The sequence below is a fragment of the Callospermophilus lateralis genome, chromosome 1, assembly GCF_048772815.1.
Source record: "Callospermophilus lateralis isolate mCalLat2 chromosome 1, mCalLat2.hap1, whole genome shotgun sequence".
NCBI classification, from domain to species: domain Eukaryota; kingdom Metazoa; phylum Chordata; class Mammalia; order Rodentia; family Sciuridae; genus Callospermophilus; species Callospermophilus lateralis.
The window spans coordinates 100,451,156-100,468,267 of record NC_135305.1 but is presented as its reverse complement, the minus strand read 5'-3'; the positions used below and the strand labels follow the sequence as shown (position 1 = coordinate 100,468,267).

General features: G+C 42.6%; 1 protein-coding gene across 1 annotated transcript in view; it reads right to left on the bottom strand.

Moving 5' to 3' along the window:
- Positions 1 to 17,112, bottom strand: part of Adcy1 (adenylate cyclase 1) — a 147,150-nt gene that overhangs the window by 112,541 nt on the left and 17,497 nt on the right. The gene's annotated exons all lie outside the window — the stretch shown is intronic.

Here is a 17,112-nt window from a genome sequence, read left to right as displayed (position 1 = left end):
TACAGTCTCTTCATGCCAGGTTGAGGTTGAAATCCAGGCTCCACACTCAGCTTCCAGGACCCTCGTGAAAGGAGGGCTTCTCCTCTGCTGGGTAGGAATGTTACTATCATTCCCTATGGACCCCTCTAATAGCTCTGGGCTGGGGGAGGGGGAGGAGCAGGAGAGCCCTATAGTCCCCACTGACCCCATAGAGTGAGGAGGAGCATTTGTTATCACCAAATGGAAATGACAGGCCTGGCTCCCCCTCCCCCATCCCAGAGCTATTAGTGGGGTCCATAGGGACTGACAGTCACCCTCGTACCCAGCAGGAAGGAGAAGCCCTCCTTTCACGGGGGTCATGGGAGCTGAGTGTGGAGCCTGGACTTCAACCTAAACCTGGCATAAAGAGACTGTAGCTCCCCTTCCCCTGCTAGAGTGATGTCAAAGAAAACTAATCCAAACACAAGGTTCAAATAAGATTCAGAGCTTCATGCAATGTACCCCCAATGTCTATCATTCATCACACCAAGAACTAGAACAAGCACAATGAAGGCAGAGACGCAAGAACAGCTAATGAAGACCTCATAACAGTCATCATAAAAATGACTCAATGAAGAACTAAAACACCAACACCCTTTAAAAATGAATATTGATTATAAGAGCTTGACAAGGTATCAGCAATTCACCAACACAAAAAAATAAAGAATTATATACCCTGACAAATGCGTTTAATTCAAGAATGCCAAAAGCTCCTGGGCTAATGCAGGAATGTTCGAAGGTAAAGTGATTGGCTTGTGAGAGCTGTAACCTATCCAGTTCCTCCCAGTTTGAATGAACTAATTGGGTATCTGGCAGGTGGGACATGGCTGCAGGAGGTGGGTCACTTGGGTCATGCCCTAGAAGGTTGCATCTTCCCTGTGGCCCCTTCCCCACCACACACACACCCGCTTCTTGATCCTACCATGAGCTAAGCAAATTTCCCCTAACTGGGCCTTCTGCCATGATGTGCTTGCCTTATATTGGCCCCCGCTGGACTGAACCTCTAAAACCAAGAGTCCCAAATAAATTTCCCCTCCTCTAAGTTGTTCTGTTTGGGTATTTTGGTCGCAGCAATGCATAAACTGACAAAAACACAATGCTAATTCGATATTGAGATATCAATCAATGCTATATACCACATCAATAGGATAAAGAATAAAAAATACATAGCAATTAATACTGGAAAAGAATGTAACAAAATACAACATCTATTCATGATAAACTTTCAGGAAAATAGGAATAGTGAACTTCCTGAGTAACATCCCCCAAATGCTAACATTATACTTAATGATGGAACATTCAGGGCTTTTACTTGGAACAAGGGAAGGATATCATCCCTCATCACTCATATTCAACATCACACTGGAAGGGTTAGGCAGTGCAATAAGGTAAGAAAAGGCATATAGATTGAAAAGGAAGAAATAAAAAATATATGATGTCTACATAGGCAAAAAAAATGCTACAAAGGCAAAATAATACTAAAACATGTCTAAAACAAATAATTGAGTTCAAAAGGTCATAGGATACAAGATTAACTTACAAAATCCAGGGGCATTTCTCTATACTAGAAATGAACAGACATTGATACTAAAAATACTATACCATTTACAAATGCTCAAAAATGAAATATAGCTATAAATCCAAAACAATGTATAGAATTTTTATGCTGAAAATTACAAAACTGATTAAAGAGAACATAATAGTATGTTATATGTTCATACTATGTTCATATTGTATTCATGGAAGACAACAGAGTACAGATGCAAATTTTCTCCAAAGTGATAAACAGGCTTAATACAAAACCAATCAAAATCCCAGCAATGACTTTATGGACATGGGAAAGATTATTCTAAAAATTGCTATGGAAATGAAAAGGAATTATACACAGTTAACATAATTTTGAAAAAAGAATAATGAAGGGGCCGGGGTTGTAGCTTAGTGGTAGAGAGCTTGCCTAGCACATGTGAGGTCGATCCTCAAAGCCACATAAAAATAAATGAATAAAATATAGGCTATATGTCCATTTACAACTAAAAATATTTTTAAAAAAAGAATAATGAGGTGGAAGGAATCAGTATTCAATTTCAGACTTACTAGAAAGAAACAATAATTGAGACTATGTGGTACTAGTAGAAGGATAAACTCAATGGACAAAGGAACAGAATTTAGAATCAAGAAAGAAATCCACACAAATTTGTCCAATTTTGACAAAGGCCCAAAAGTTATTCAATGGAGGAAGGATGGTTTTTAAACAAATGCTAGAATGATTGGACATCCATACAGTAGAAAAGTAGTTGTCCATAAAATGAATGAAGTATTGATGCATACCACAATCTGGATGAACATTAAACACATTATGCTAAGGAAAGTTATAGTCACAAAAGACCATATGTTATATGTTTCCATTTGTATAAAATATCAGGATAGTTAAATCCATAGAGACAGAAAGCAGATTTGTGGGAGCCTAGGTATGGTTGAGGGACAGTAGGGGCATGATGGGGAGTGACAGCTAATGGATACAAGGTTTCTTTGGGAAATAATAAAAATATTCTAAAATTAGATTATTATATATAGTTCTACATAATAATATTAAGATGACTTAATACATGGGTTAAATAAGATTAAAATGTAAGGTTAATATTATTGAGATTAATAAGGTTAAGATATATACATGTATATAAAGTCAACATAGGATTAGGATGATCTTTCTCTTTTTTATTTTTCATTATATAACATGAGGATTCTTTTAACATATTTATTAAATCATGGAATATGATTTGCTCTAATTCAGTTCTTAGTACTTCCTCTCTCCTTTCCCTCCTCCTTCCCCCATACCTTTCCTTATAATCTACTGATATTTCTGCTATTTCATGGTTGGTTTGTTTTTTTAATAGTATCTTGTGGATATACGTAATGGTGAGATTCACTGTGGTATATTCATATATAGGAAAGTTAGGTCAGAGTCATTCTACCATTCTTTCCTTATCCTATCCTTCCCTCCCTTCCCAATACCCTAGTCTACTCCATACATCTTTTCTTCCATTTTGACAGAATTCCCCCTATTTTTTTCCTTTCTTTCTCTTCCTCTCCTCCCTCTCCCTCTGTCTCTCTTTATTTTGGACTAACTTCTGCATATCAAAGAAAACATTTGACTTTTGAGGTTTGGCTTATTTCACTTAGCATGATAGTCTCTAGTACCATTCTTTTACCTGCAAATGCCATAATTTTATTATTCTTCTTTGTGGCTGAATAACACTCCATTGTGTACATATGCCACATTTTATTTATCCATTCATCTGTTGATGGGCACCTAAGTTGGTTCCATAGCTTGGCTATTGTGAACTATGCTGCTATAAACATTGATGTGGCTGTATAGAATGGTGATTTTATATTCTGGATATATACCAAGGAGTGGAAGAGCTGAATTATATGGTAGTTCCATCACTAGTTTTTAAAAAAAAAAAAAATCTCCACAAATCTTTCCAGAGTGGCTGCACTAATTTGCAGTCCTACCAACCATGTATGAATGTAACTTTTTCCCCACATCTTCACCAATACTTATTGTTATCTGTGTTCTTGATAGCTGCCACTCTGACTGGAATGAGATGAAATCTCAATGTAGTTTTGATTTGCATTTCCCTAATTGCTAGAGATCTTGAACATTTTTTCATATATGTGTTAGCCATTTGTATTTTTTCTTTTAAGAAATGTCTGTTTAGTTCTTTTGCCCATTTATTAGTTTGTTTTATGTGTTTTGTTGGTGTTAAATTTTTTGAATGTTTTATACATTCTGGATATTAATGCCCCAGCTGAGGAGCAGGTAGCAAAGATCTTTTCCCATTCTGTGGGCTATCTCTTCAGGTTATTTGTTTCCTTTATTGAGCTAAAGCTTTTTAATTTGATGTCATCCCACTTGTTGATTTTTTGTTTGTTTTGGTACCAGGGATTGAAACCACTGAGCCACATCCCCAGCCCTTTTTAATGTTTTATTTTGAGACAAGTTCCCACTAAGTTGCTTAAGGCCTCACTAAATTACTGAGGCTGGCTTTGAACTCGTGATCCTCCTGCCCCAGCCTCACAGGTTGCTGGGATAACAGATATGCACCACCACACCCAGCCCATTTACTGATTTTTTAAATTTTACTTCTTACATTTTAGGAGTCTTGTTAAGAAAGCCAGTTTCTGTCCTAATATACTGAAGTGTTGGGCTGACATTTTATTTTAGCAGTTGCAGAGATTCTAATTCCTAGGGCTTTGGTCCACTTTGAGTTGACTTTCATGCAGGGGAGAAATAGGCATCAGTTGCATTTTTCTATATAAGGATTTCCAGTTTGCCCATTTATTAAAAAGTCTATCTTTTCTCCTATGTATGCTAAGAATATACATAGGAGATACCTATTATCAGATAATTATATTTATGTGGATTTGCCTCTGTGTCTTCTATTCTATTTAATTGGTCTTCACATCTGTTTTGGTGCAAGTACCATGCCATATTTGTTATTATAGCTCTGTAATACATTTGGAGGGTGGTACCAGGGATTGATCCCAGGGGTGCTTAACCACTGAATCACATCCCCAGCCCTTTTGTGTACTTTATTTAGAGACAGGGCTCACTAAGTTGCTAAGAGCCTTGCTAAATTGCTGAGGCTGGCTTTGAACTTGCAATCTTCCTGATTCAGTCTCCCAAGCCACTGAAATTACAGCAGTGTGCCACCACTCCCAGCTATGTAGTATAATTTGTATCACACTATTGTGATGCCTCCAGCATCACTCTTTTTGAGGCTCAAAATAGTCTGGTTCTCTTATTTTTCCAAATGAATTTTAGAAATGCTTTTTCTAGATCTGTGAGGAATATCTTTATATTTTGATGTGAATTGCATTGAATCTGTATAACGCTTTGGTAGTTCGGCCATTTTGATAATATTAATTCTGTCTATCCAAGAACATGGGAGGTCTTTCCATCTTCTAATGACTTCTCTGATTTCTTTCTTCAGTGTTCTATAGTTTTCATTGTAGAGGTTCTTCACCTCTTTCATTAGATTAATTCCCAAGTATTTTTCTTAGGTTATTGTAAATGGGATAGTTTTCCTAATTTCTTTTCCAGCAGATTCATTATTGGAGTATAGGAAAGCAACTGATTTATATATGTTGATCTTGTACCCTGCTACTTTACTAAATTTGTTTATCAGCTCTAGAAATCTTCTGGTGAAGTTTGTTTTTGGGGGGGTCTTCTAAATATAGACTCATGTCCTCAGTAAACAGAAATAATTGAAGCTCTTCTTTCCTATTTGTATACCTTAATTTCCTTTTCTTTTCTGATTGCTCTGGCTAGAGTTTCAAAGACTATTTTGAATAGAAGTGTTGAGAGTGGACATCCTTGTCCTTTTCCTGTTTTTAAACAAAATGCTTTCAGTCTTTCTCCATTCATTATGATGTTGACCTTGGGTTTGTCATATATAGCATTTACAATATTGAGGTAAGTTCCTTCTATCCCTAGTTATTCTAGTGTTTTAAACATGAATAAGCATAAGTTGAATTGGACTTTGTCAAATGCTTTTTCTACATCTATGGAGATAATCATGTGATTCCTGTCCCTTAATCAATATATGCAGTGAATTACACTTATTGATTTCTATATGTTGAACCAACCTTGCATCCCTGGGATGAAACCCACTTGAACATTGTGCACTGTCTTTTTAATGTGTTTGTGTATATGATTTGCTAATATTAAGAATTTTTGCATTTATATTCACCAAGGATATCAGCCTCAAGTTTTCTTTCCTTGATGTGTCTTTGTTCTGAGTATCAAGGTGATACTGGCATCATAGAATAAATTCGGCAGTTTTCTCTCCTTTTCATGGAATAATTTGAGCAGTATTGGTATTAGTGGTTCTTTAATGATCTGGTAGATGAGAATTCATCATTCTTGGGCTTTTATTTTTGGAAGGCTTTTGATAGCTGCTTCATTTCATTACTTGATATTAATCTGTTTAAGTTTTCTATTTTCTCATGGTTCAATTTGGGTAGGTCATATTTCTCTAGGAATCCGTCAGTATCTTCAATATTTTCTAGTTTGTTGAAGTATAAATTTTCAAAATAGTTTCTGATGATCCTCTGGATTTCAGTAGTGTCTGGGGTGATATTTCCTTTATCAATTCTTATTTTATTCATTTGAATCTTCTCTTTCTTTTTGTTAATTTGGCTAAGGGTTTGTCAATCCTGTTTTTAGCTTTTCAAAACACCAACTCTTTGTTCATTGATCCTTTGGAATTTTTTTTTTTATTCTCAATTTGATTGATTTCAATCATTCCTGTCTTCTAATGATTACTATATAATTCTATACAATAATATTAAGATTGTTTAATATATGTTAAACAAGATTAATGTGTAAGGTTATTAAATAAGATTAATGTGTAAGAATATGATTAATAAGATTAAGATCTATAAATATATATCAAATAAAATAAACACATAGGATTAAGATTATTGTATAATAATCCAATATAAAAATAATTCTATAAATATTGAAACTGCTTTTGATCTTTCAATTAAACTTTACATGTCAACTATCAACAAAGATGTTTAAGTAACAATGCATTCAATTCCCAGAACTGCAAAACCATAAAAAATAGAATTAAAAATGAAGTTATAAATAACAACTGCAGTGTTTTGAAAAGAGTAATGAGAATGGCTCGGCCTGTTTAGCAATCCATCCTACATTACTTAAATGAAAGTTTTCTTTCTCTTAATAAATTTCCTTACACACCGGGAACTCAAAATCGTTCCATTTACCTTGTTGGGATAACAAATTGAGTGTGAGATTTAAATAGCTGTGTGTTATTTTTAGAATTCTGATTTAGTAGTGGCATCTGAGGAACAGGCAGGGCCCTTGGAGGAACCTGCCTCCACACTTAGGAAGGGGAAGCTGAACTGGGGGTCCCTTCCCCCATAGGCTGTGGGGGTGGCAGAGGATCTGTGCTCTCTCACTCCTGTGCTCTCCAGCTGTGACAGGCACAGATCCCATGGCCAGACCCTCAGGGTGGGGCTATAAACATCCTGAGGACCCCAGGTGGTCTTGGTGGAACTGTCCTTTTAACCCACATCCCTATCATCTCCATGCTGAAGGAAGGCAGAGCTCATGCCTAGGCAGGCACTTGGCCATCCTTTCCCCAAATTAACACATGACCTCCCCCAGTCTGCTGCCTGAATGGCACCTGCCTCTATCTGGCAAACTCTTACATACCCCTTAAACCTCTGATCATACTCCTCCACACAGCACACTCCACAGAGGGCATATGCTGCCAGAATCCGTGCCAGGTGCTTGCTATGGAAGTCTGTGTATAAGCACCTGGGACCCTCTTTAGACACCCCTTCTGAGATTCAGTGATAGAGCTGAAGTTTATAGTAGGTCTGGGCAGGGCATCATCTGCTGCATCTCTCACCAGTGCCTATGGTGGCTGGAGACCACATCAGGGCAACATCGTCCAGCTGATTCCCCACAGATGAGATCCATCTTCCCAGGTAACTCAGAACAGTCAGGTGCTTGTGGGAGGTCATGCTGAAGACTCAGACCCAAATGCATAGGGAAAATGGGAGTGAAGGTGCCTAGAGGAGGCAGGGGATGGCTGTCCAAAACAGGAGGGGCAGCACATCAGTGTCCATCTGCATCTCCCCTGCCCTCACACACCAGACCCTCAGTCTTCTGTCCAGCCAGGCTGCCAAGAGTTCTCTGAGTCAACTCCCTGAAGGCCGCGGTACTGATTACCCACACTGCCCAAGATCCACCTATACCCCACCATAGACTTGCACCTGGGATTGACTTTCCTCCTTGGTCCAGTCAGAACCTCCTTGATTCTTAGAACTGGTCATTTCTGGAAGCTTCTCCATATCTGGAGGAACCAGCTGGGTATTCCCTTCTCTGCCCCCCGTCCGGCAAGCAACCTCAGCCACTGTCCTCCACCTGCCCTGCTGGCTGAGATCAGGACCCTCTCTTCTCACACCAGCTCCAAGCCAGACATGTCAAAGAGCAAGGTCTGTCTTCCACTGTCCTCACCCCGCCCCTCACCCCAGCTTACTGCCAAGGTCAACAACCGTGGGTGTGTGAGATCTGCAAACAGAGAGGCCCCAGGAGAGCTGGGCCAAGGAGACCAGAGGATGAATCCTCCTCAGATGGAATTTGTTCCTGGTCCACCTATATTCATGACAAGACCTCTGCCAATCACTGTGCCAGGTGAGAAGATCAATACTAAGGGAAACCCAAAAGACCTTAGAAACACTAAGAATAACCCTTTTTAAAGTTCTTGGAGTACTGAGAAAGGACATCTCCATCCATAGGGACAGCAGACCCAAGTAGGTTGCAGGGCACCCTAGGCTGAGAGGAGAAAATCCTGAGGAAGGGGCAGATCTGTACTCAAGCTGGTGAGTCCCAGGCTCAGGATGGCCAATGAGCTGCTCACAGTCACCACCTATCTGGATCAAGAAGACAGCCTGCTTGGATTCCTGCTCCTTCTGCCACCATGTAGCACATCTCAGGTTAGAGCAGGAGGGAGGGGGGAACCAACAGAAAGGGTCCAGTCTTCAGCCAAGGTGGCTTCTCCACCAGCTGCACAGGAGCCAAGATTTGCTCCTTATCTCTGTGCCTGGCCATCTAGGGACAAGAACAGGTACTCTGCACTCCACCCACACCCAGGGCTCAGAGCCAGCATCTCCTCATTCTTGGATCATGTACTTGACTTTTACATGACAGAGTATCACGTGGCTTGGGACATGTTGTGGGTGGAATTTTTCCCTCCCTCAAATTTATAGGTTGAATCCCAACCCCCCATTGTAACCATATTTGGAGACAGGGCCTCTAAGAAAGTAATTAAATTAAAATGAGGTCACTGGAGTGGGCCTTAATCCAGTCTGACTGGTGAAGAGATTTGGACCGAGATCCGAGGGATGTGCACACAGGGAATACACAGAAAGAAGGTGGCTATTTGTAGGCCAAGGATAGAGACCCTGGGGCTCAAGGGATCCTTCTTTCCCAGCCACACCACGCCTCTATGTTATCCTAGTGGCTCCTGTGTCTGGGCTTTGCCATCAAGAGGAGAACCAAGAGGACTGTCCCAGGAACAGCATGTTGGCCACCACCTCCAATTACCACATAGGCCTAAGACAAATGAGAAACACAACATAGGAGGTGGATGGCTGGGATCCCCACAGGCCCCCTTGCCTAGAGACCAAGGATTCAACCAGCTCTGGTCTCTTCCTGACAACACACAGCCCCCACCATGGAAGAACAAGGAGGTGACACTGGATCCCCATGGCTTCTACAGGTCTGATTCCGAAGCATAAGTGGCAGAAACAATGTGGCAAGGCTGATCACAGAGCAGTAAAGGAATACTGGAGGGCTGTGGAGTCAGAGGACCCCTGGACAGTCCTGCCAAAGGACTCAGCACTGCGTGTATAGATAAGGTGCAGCATCCAGGCTAGAGGAGGGTGCCCCACCACACCCATGCTGACTACTTCAGGTAGAAAGAATGCCAGGCAGGGACTGCTCAAAAAAGACGTAATGGAGGTAGTCACCTCCCCTTCCAGGCATCTGACCAGGAATCAGGAGATCTAAGGTCAACCCGAGCCAATACTTTTCTGGGGCCACTGGGGCCTCAATTCCACTAACACGGTGTCCTGGCTACTGTGGGATGAACTACACAAGGGAGTCAGGTCCCAACCAAGTGGCACACCTGCCCCTCTCTCTCCTAGAGCCCAGTGCATTAGCAACACCAAAAGGGGACAAGCAGCTAAGGGACTCCCTCCCAGTCCACTCAGGCACATGAAGCACAGAGCCCAAGAGGGGCCACTAATGAAAACTGGAAAGGGAAACAGGCGTGTACATCTGAGCTTCCTGTTAGATTCACGCTCCACCCACCCCCACCCCAGCTCAAGCAAGGTCCCATGGAACTCAGAGAATCAGTTTCCTATCCTGTGCATGATCCAGTTGGAATGACATCTTCCTCCAAGTTGTACAGAACTCATCGACAGGCCGGCATGGTAGTGCACAACTGTAATCCCAGCAGTTTAGGAGGGCTGAGGCAGGAGAAATTTGAGTTCAAAGCCAGTCTCAACTTAGTGAGACCCTGTCCAAATAAACATAAAAAGGGGATGGGGGAGATGGCTCAGTGGTTAAGCAAGCATCCCTGGGTTCAATACCTGGTACGGGAGAAAAAAAAAAACAGAACTCATCTGCAAACCCTTCAGGGCCTGCTGTCATTTTTGTAACCCTGTAAAAAGACTGAGTCAGTGTTTTTGATGGTTGTAAGATTTTTCAGGCTTTCTTTTTCTTTTCAGATCATCTTTGGCAACTGACACGTTTCTGGGAATTTGTCCATTTTGTCTAAGTTTTCGAATATGCAGGCAAAAGGTTATTCTTAGCATCTCTCTATTATCTATTTTGGGTCACTGCTTTGTCTGCAGCCGGCCTCTTCTTGTCCCTCATACCACTCATGTGTGCCAGCTCTCTTTCTTCTTGATAGATGTCTCTCAGGTTTTTCTCTTTCTAAGAATCCACTTTTGACATTTCTGTTCTGAAACAGCAAGAGCCCTGCTAGAATCTTCACATCCCTTTGGAACATTTAACTCAGTTTTCTGTAAAGTACACCTGAGTGAGCCTTTGTGCTCTGAGGAGGACAGGACACAAAGGGAGACAACGCAGGGCTTTGCCTGGGCTCTGCCCCACCCACCACTACCTTGTGATTTGCTCATTACCTTTCCCAAAATGTTTAAAAATCTGAGCCCCAGTTCTCAGATTAATAAAACAGAATAAAGTCCTTACAATCTTAACAATGAGACAGAGGCCTAGTCATTTAATAGATACCTCTTAATTTTAAAGAGATTCAGCCACATGGGACAAGAAGAACATTTTTGCACTGGGAATTTCTATTCCCACCCAGGTCCCATAGGTCAGGACACCCCTTGTTCTGTTCATTTATTTTGTTGGGAGGGTAGGACTTTTTAGCATATACAAGCCCCTCTCAAAGGAATCAGCCTTAGTGATACTGATAATTCAGGTAACTTTTCTCAGGAGTAAAAATTCTTCTAGAAGTACAATAAGTGGTACAATGTAACAGAGGAGCCCCCTGCTCTACCCTCTCTCCCATCTCCTCCTCTGCTACTGGCTACTCCAGAAGGTCCAGGAAGAGTAGGAAGAACAACTCCAACATTCCTCAAACAAAAGCATGCAAACCTGAAGTTCTCTGAAGAAGCCATATGCCATATAAAGACCTGCAGAGTATCTGACCTTGGCTGGGGAGAGCATGATGATTGTGGAGAGATGGAATGCTGCAGGTTGAGAACCCAAATTTATTGGGATATCTTAAGCCCTTTAGAAAAATAGCTACTTACTCATAACCTTTGTATATGACCTAACCTCCACATGACTATTAGATAAACCTTTTGGAATATATATCCTTAGGCTTAACAGCCCTCTAGCCTTCACCAACCCCAAATCTAAGAATGTTATGATTTCTGAAACCTATGGAAGAAATTTCCCCCTTTGCTGAAGCCCACCTACCTACTGCCCACCAATGGATTTATGGAATGTATTTATGCATGGCCTTCTTTGTATAAGCTCCATGTAACATCTTTCATGAAAGAACGTGTCATTCAGGGCAACTCAAACGTGTCTTCCTGGACCATGATCATTCATATTTGGCTCTGAATAGAGTAATTTCTTATTTTCTTTAAAGCGGTGTTGTTATTCTTTGTGCACACATGTCGGTGGAAGCCTCAGAGCCTGAAATGATGCAAGCAGTTGGGCCTAACGGGCCGACGCGGACGGCAACACAGCCTGGCTGACTGCATGGCAGCCACACAGCTGTCAGTGTAAACAATGGAGGGCATGGGCTCCTGATGGCTGTATCAAACATGCCTCTCCTCATGGACGTGCTGCAAAAATGAGCAGTAAGTACAGCCTCAGAGACGGTCCCGGCTGGTGGCTGGTGGATTCCAACAAGGCAGCATCACCCAGGGCTCTTGGAGGTTTTCCCCAAGGCTTAAGGTATAGCACCTAACAACAATTTTGGCCTGGGGTCAAGGGATCCAATTTGTAAACAGAGTGGAGAAGGGCTTAGGCCCCACTGCCTCCATTTGGAGCTCTGACCAGCAGCACTGGGCCAGAATGCTGCTGTCCCTGTGGTTCTCATCTGTTCCATCAAATCCCTGGGACAGGGCAAGGGACTTTTAATGTAGAAGTTCACATCTCAGAGAAGCAGCCCCTTGCTCTCCCCCTCATAAGCACAGGTGGTCAGTGCTGGCCACAGAAGCATAGCCAGATCGGCAGACATTCCTGGGAGGTGTGCTCTTTGTGAGCTGAGTACAGCCCCCTCCCTGCCAGGCACCCCAAATTACACACTCAGGAAAAGGGGGCAAAGAAGTCCCCAAGTTCCCCCAGTGCAGTTGCTCCCCTGCCTCCAGGCTCCCACAGGTGCACGGACTCCCAACATGTCCACGTGCCTCTGTCCCACTAGTGTCAGGCAGCGGTCCTTTTACAGGGCCTAGCACTCATACAGCACCCATGCAGCCACTGAGAAAAGAGCCACAGTAGAGACACTCCCGACCAGCCCTGCTTTCCCATCCACCTTCAGGTCTCTCTAGCTCCAGCTGAGGCCACCAGAGGCCCCAAAGCACCACATACACTGGAGCACCCCACTGGGGTCTCTGCCCAGGCTGCTTCCCTGAGTCTCAACCTACTCAGGCCTCACCTTCTAGCCCCTCTGAACTCTGCCCTGCATCTCATTCCTGCATAGGCACAGACTCCTCCCAGGACTGGGTTCCACTGCCCAGATCTTCCAGGACCCAGGTGCAATCCCAAAACTCCTCCCAGAAGTAGAAGGAGCCAAGGTCTCCTCCTGGAATTAGGGTGCATGTCCCAGGTCCTTTTCCCCAGCATCAGGTATGTCCTTCCAGATCCCCTCCAATCACCCACCATCTTGTCTTAACAGTCTACATGGGTAGAGAAGGCTCTAAAAGCAACCACTGGATACATCTGTGCCATGAATGGAACTTACAGTCACATAGCTATCTGGTAGAGGGTCCCTCGCCTATTGCTGGAGGAGGCTATGATTTCATGTTGATACAGGGAGATTGGAGCAGAGCTGCTCCCTCATCTCCAGAAGGCCCCCTGGACAGACACGGATTGACCATGAGCTCATGATGCCTGAGAACCCAGAAGCTGGCAGGCCTTGCTGGGTCCTGGTGCTGCCTTACTTCTGCCATCCCACAGGAGACCAGGCATCTGAGTCCTGGGTACCAGCCCACCGAGTAGGATAGTCTTCCTGAGATACAGCCCCAAGCTCAGAGGGGATCCAGAGAAAAATACAGCAAAAGGAGAGTCTGCAGAGATCTCAGGGTGGACTTGGGAACTCACAGAAGCCAGGTCCTCACTCAGTATTCAACTATCAGAACATGAGCTCCACTTTGAGGCAACAGGGGAAACCATGAAGGAAACTATAAACACTAAGGATTGAATTTTCATTCAAAGAAAAGCCAAGCTAGGGGAATGGACCGAGAAAGACGGGGCTGTGGACAGAGTGTTGCCTCTCTGTGGTGGGGAGAGCTGTGCACCCAGCTCCTAGGAGAGTCAAGTGCACAATTAACAGATGGTGAGCAGAGATGGAAGGGATGGCATCAGTAATGGGAGGGGCAGGACAAGCAGGAGGGGCCACAGCCTGACACAGAGAGAGACAGAGACAGAGAAGGAGATGGAGAGGCAGAGACAGGAGAGAAAGAGAGAGAGATACACAGAGAAACAGAGATAGAGACAGGGAGAGAGAAAAAGAGACTCAGAGAGAGGATATGAAGAAACAGAAAGAAAGAGAGAAACAGGAGATGCAGGAGCAGAGATAGGAGAGAGAGAGAAACAGAGAAACACAGAGATGGAGATAGAGACAGAAAGAGAGACAGAGAAAGGAATATGAAGAAACAGAGAGAAAGAGACAGACACAGAAAAGGAGATGGAGAGGCAGAGACAGGGAGAAAGAGACAGATGCCGAGAAACAGAGAGATGGAGACAGAGAGAGACAGAAACAAAAAGAGATACAGAGATAGGGATATGAAGAAACAGAGACGAGTCAGTGACACATAAAGAAACAGAGAAAAGAGAGATAAAGAGAGGGAAAGATAAAGAGACATAATGGGAGGCAGAAGAGGGGATGGGAAGCAAATCAGATGCAACACAGAACACTGCTGGCTGCTCACCAGAATCCAACCCTCCCTGGGCCTGGGCCTGGCTTTCCCATCCCCAGGCTGGGCAGAGCATGTAATCTGCATTTTTAACAGGCTCCCTAGGGCTGTTGATGGCATGGCCCAGACAGAGCACTAGCATTCCAGGGAGAAGAGTGTAATCAGACACAGCTTCTTAAAGATATATAGGAGCACAACCTTTAGGAAAACACTCAGGAACTTGGGGGAAAAGCAGGTTATACTCACTCCACCTAACAATGCAACTAAGAGAATATTTGAAAGCTAGATAAATGCAGACGTGCAAGAAGAAAACCTTTTTGAAAGCATGGCATCTAAATATCAGAAGCTGAGAACACTGGAGCATATGTACTAAGGGGAAGAAGAAACTGTTGATTTAAATCACATTTATAATGCAAGTGGTGCAAATGAAACTATTTTAATGCAGAAAATAAAATTCTTTATGCCACGGTGTCAAATATGTGACAAAAGAATACACATAAAGACAAAACCTTGAAAAGAGGGCATTCAGCTGGATTAATGGGATTGGCTGACATTTACCATTTTGAAATTTCCTGTCTGATCCTAGCCTTCCTCATCTGTAGAGCTAAGAAATAAACCTTGGCTCCCAGGACTGCTAGAAAACCAAGTAAAGCTACGCCTTCAAGCAGCCATGGCTAGAGGAGTTTACTGCAGTACTATGCACAAGAGCTAAGATATGGAATCAGCCTGGGTGAACGGACAAAGAAAATATGAACAATGGAGTACTATTCAGCTATCAAGAAGAATGAAGCCTGGCACGGTGGCACATGCCTGTAATCCCAGGAGGGATTACCTTGGGAGGCTGAGACAGGAGGATCACAAGTTCAAAGCCAGCCTCAGCAATGATGAGGCACTAAGCAACTCAGTGAGATCCTGTCTCCAAATAAAATACAAAATAGGACCAGGGATGTGGCTCAGTGGTTGTAGTGCCCCAATACCAAATAAAGAAAGAATAAAATGCTGACATTTGCAGCAAAATGAATGGAACTGGAGGATGTTAAGTGAAACAAGACATCCATTTTATTTAATTTTTTAAAATTTTTTTTTTAGTTGTAAATGAACACAATACCTTTATTTTGATGTGGTGCTGAGGATCAAATCCACTGTGAGGCGAGCACTCTACCACTGAGTTACAGCCCCAGCCCCAGGCAGCCATTTTAGAAAGACAATTGTAGCATGATCTCTCTCTCATATGTAGAAGCTAAAAAAGTAGCTTCTACATATGAGAAGAGTGACTGCCAGAGGTGAGGAGGATGGAGGGAGGCTGGGCAATGGGACCTGAAACAAACTCAGATAAAAGCAATAAGTTCTGGTGTTCCCCATCATAGTGGGGTGACTACACTTCACAACCTGTTATACATTTCTACAAAAATCTGGTAGACAGTGACTCAAAGGCTCCAAACATAAAGAAATGACAAGAAGGAAATGTAACTACCCTGATGCAATCGGTGCTGCTACATGCATGTGTTGAGATGTCACAATGGACTCAATTGATAAGTATATTCAATTAATATGTTCATCAAAAAATAATTTAAAAATAAATAAAAACAAAATAACCTAAAGGGATATATGAAGAAAACTTTTTTTTAAAAAAAAAAAGTAACATACTGAGAGACAAGATGATCTACAGGAGAAGCAGCAAAAGTCAGAAAGAAATGAAAATTGACAAAACAGAGGAAGTAGGAAAGGAAGGTATTGAAAAGGAGATGGCAGGGGATCAGAGGAAAAGAAAGGGTGCTCAGAAATACACACAAGGATGACCCACAAAATGCCTGCTTTCTCCAGTACTACAGAGGATATAATTTAAGGGAGAAACAGGGTTTCTAAAGATTCAGTTCTGGAATCTCACTGAGGAAATAAAAACAGGGTCAAACATTTCTTGGAAAGTACAAAAAGATATTGCTACCAGTGTGATGACTCTGGTCAAGGCAGAAGTCTCAGAAGAGACACAGTCTCAGAAGATGTACGATTTACACACACACATGAACATGGACACACATACAGTATACAACACACACACGAACATGTACACAGATGCTAACATACCCAGAGAGAGATACATATACTCACATGCAACCACACAGACATATAAACATACATAGATATGCACATGACATAGGAACACACAGTCCCATTGACATATGTGTGCATATGGGTACAAATGAAAATATGCACATATCCACACATGCATATCTACAAGTATGCATGCACACATAAACACACAGACACCTACTGTCCCCCATATGCCCAAAAACACAATCTAAACATATGTGATCTATTCCTCAATTATATCCAACTTAGTAGGTTTCATTATAATGCATATATAAGAAAAAAATGTTTGTGCATATATTTAAATTTACAGTAAGTATAACATTTACAACAAAAGAAGAATACAGTTGAGAACCAGATGCTGTGTTCTCCCACTTCCTTGATAACCACACACCTGAGATATTAGTGCTGGTATGCAGAGGGCCTGTGAGCCCCCAGCTGGGAGAAATCTGAATCCTCCCAGCAAAGGGGAGGCCATGATGCTCCAGGCCTCACCCTGAGGCTCACCCTTCCCTGGTCCACCTGTGGACAGAGCCCTATGCAAAGACACACATTGCCGAGCCACAGGAGGTAAGTAGGACTAAAGCAAGGCTCCCCCAAGCCTGTTTCACCTTGAGAATGGAGTGCCAGTCATGCTGCCTTAGCAGGCCATAGCAAAGAGTCCCAAGGAGGGTACTCAGGTCATGCTAGGGCCTGCCACTGTGAACACTAAGATTCCTGCATAGCCCCTGAGTACCCTAGGAATGCCCAGGAATCAGTCAAGGCCAGAGCTGGCACATGCCTCAG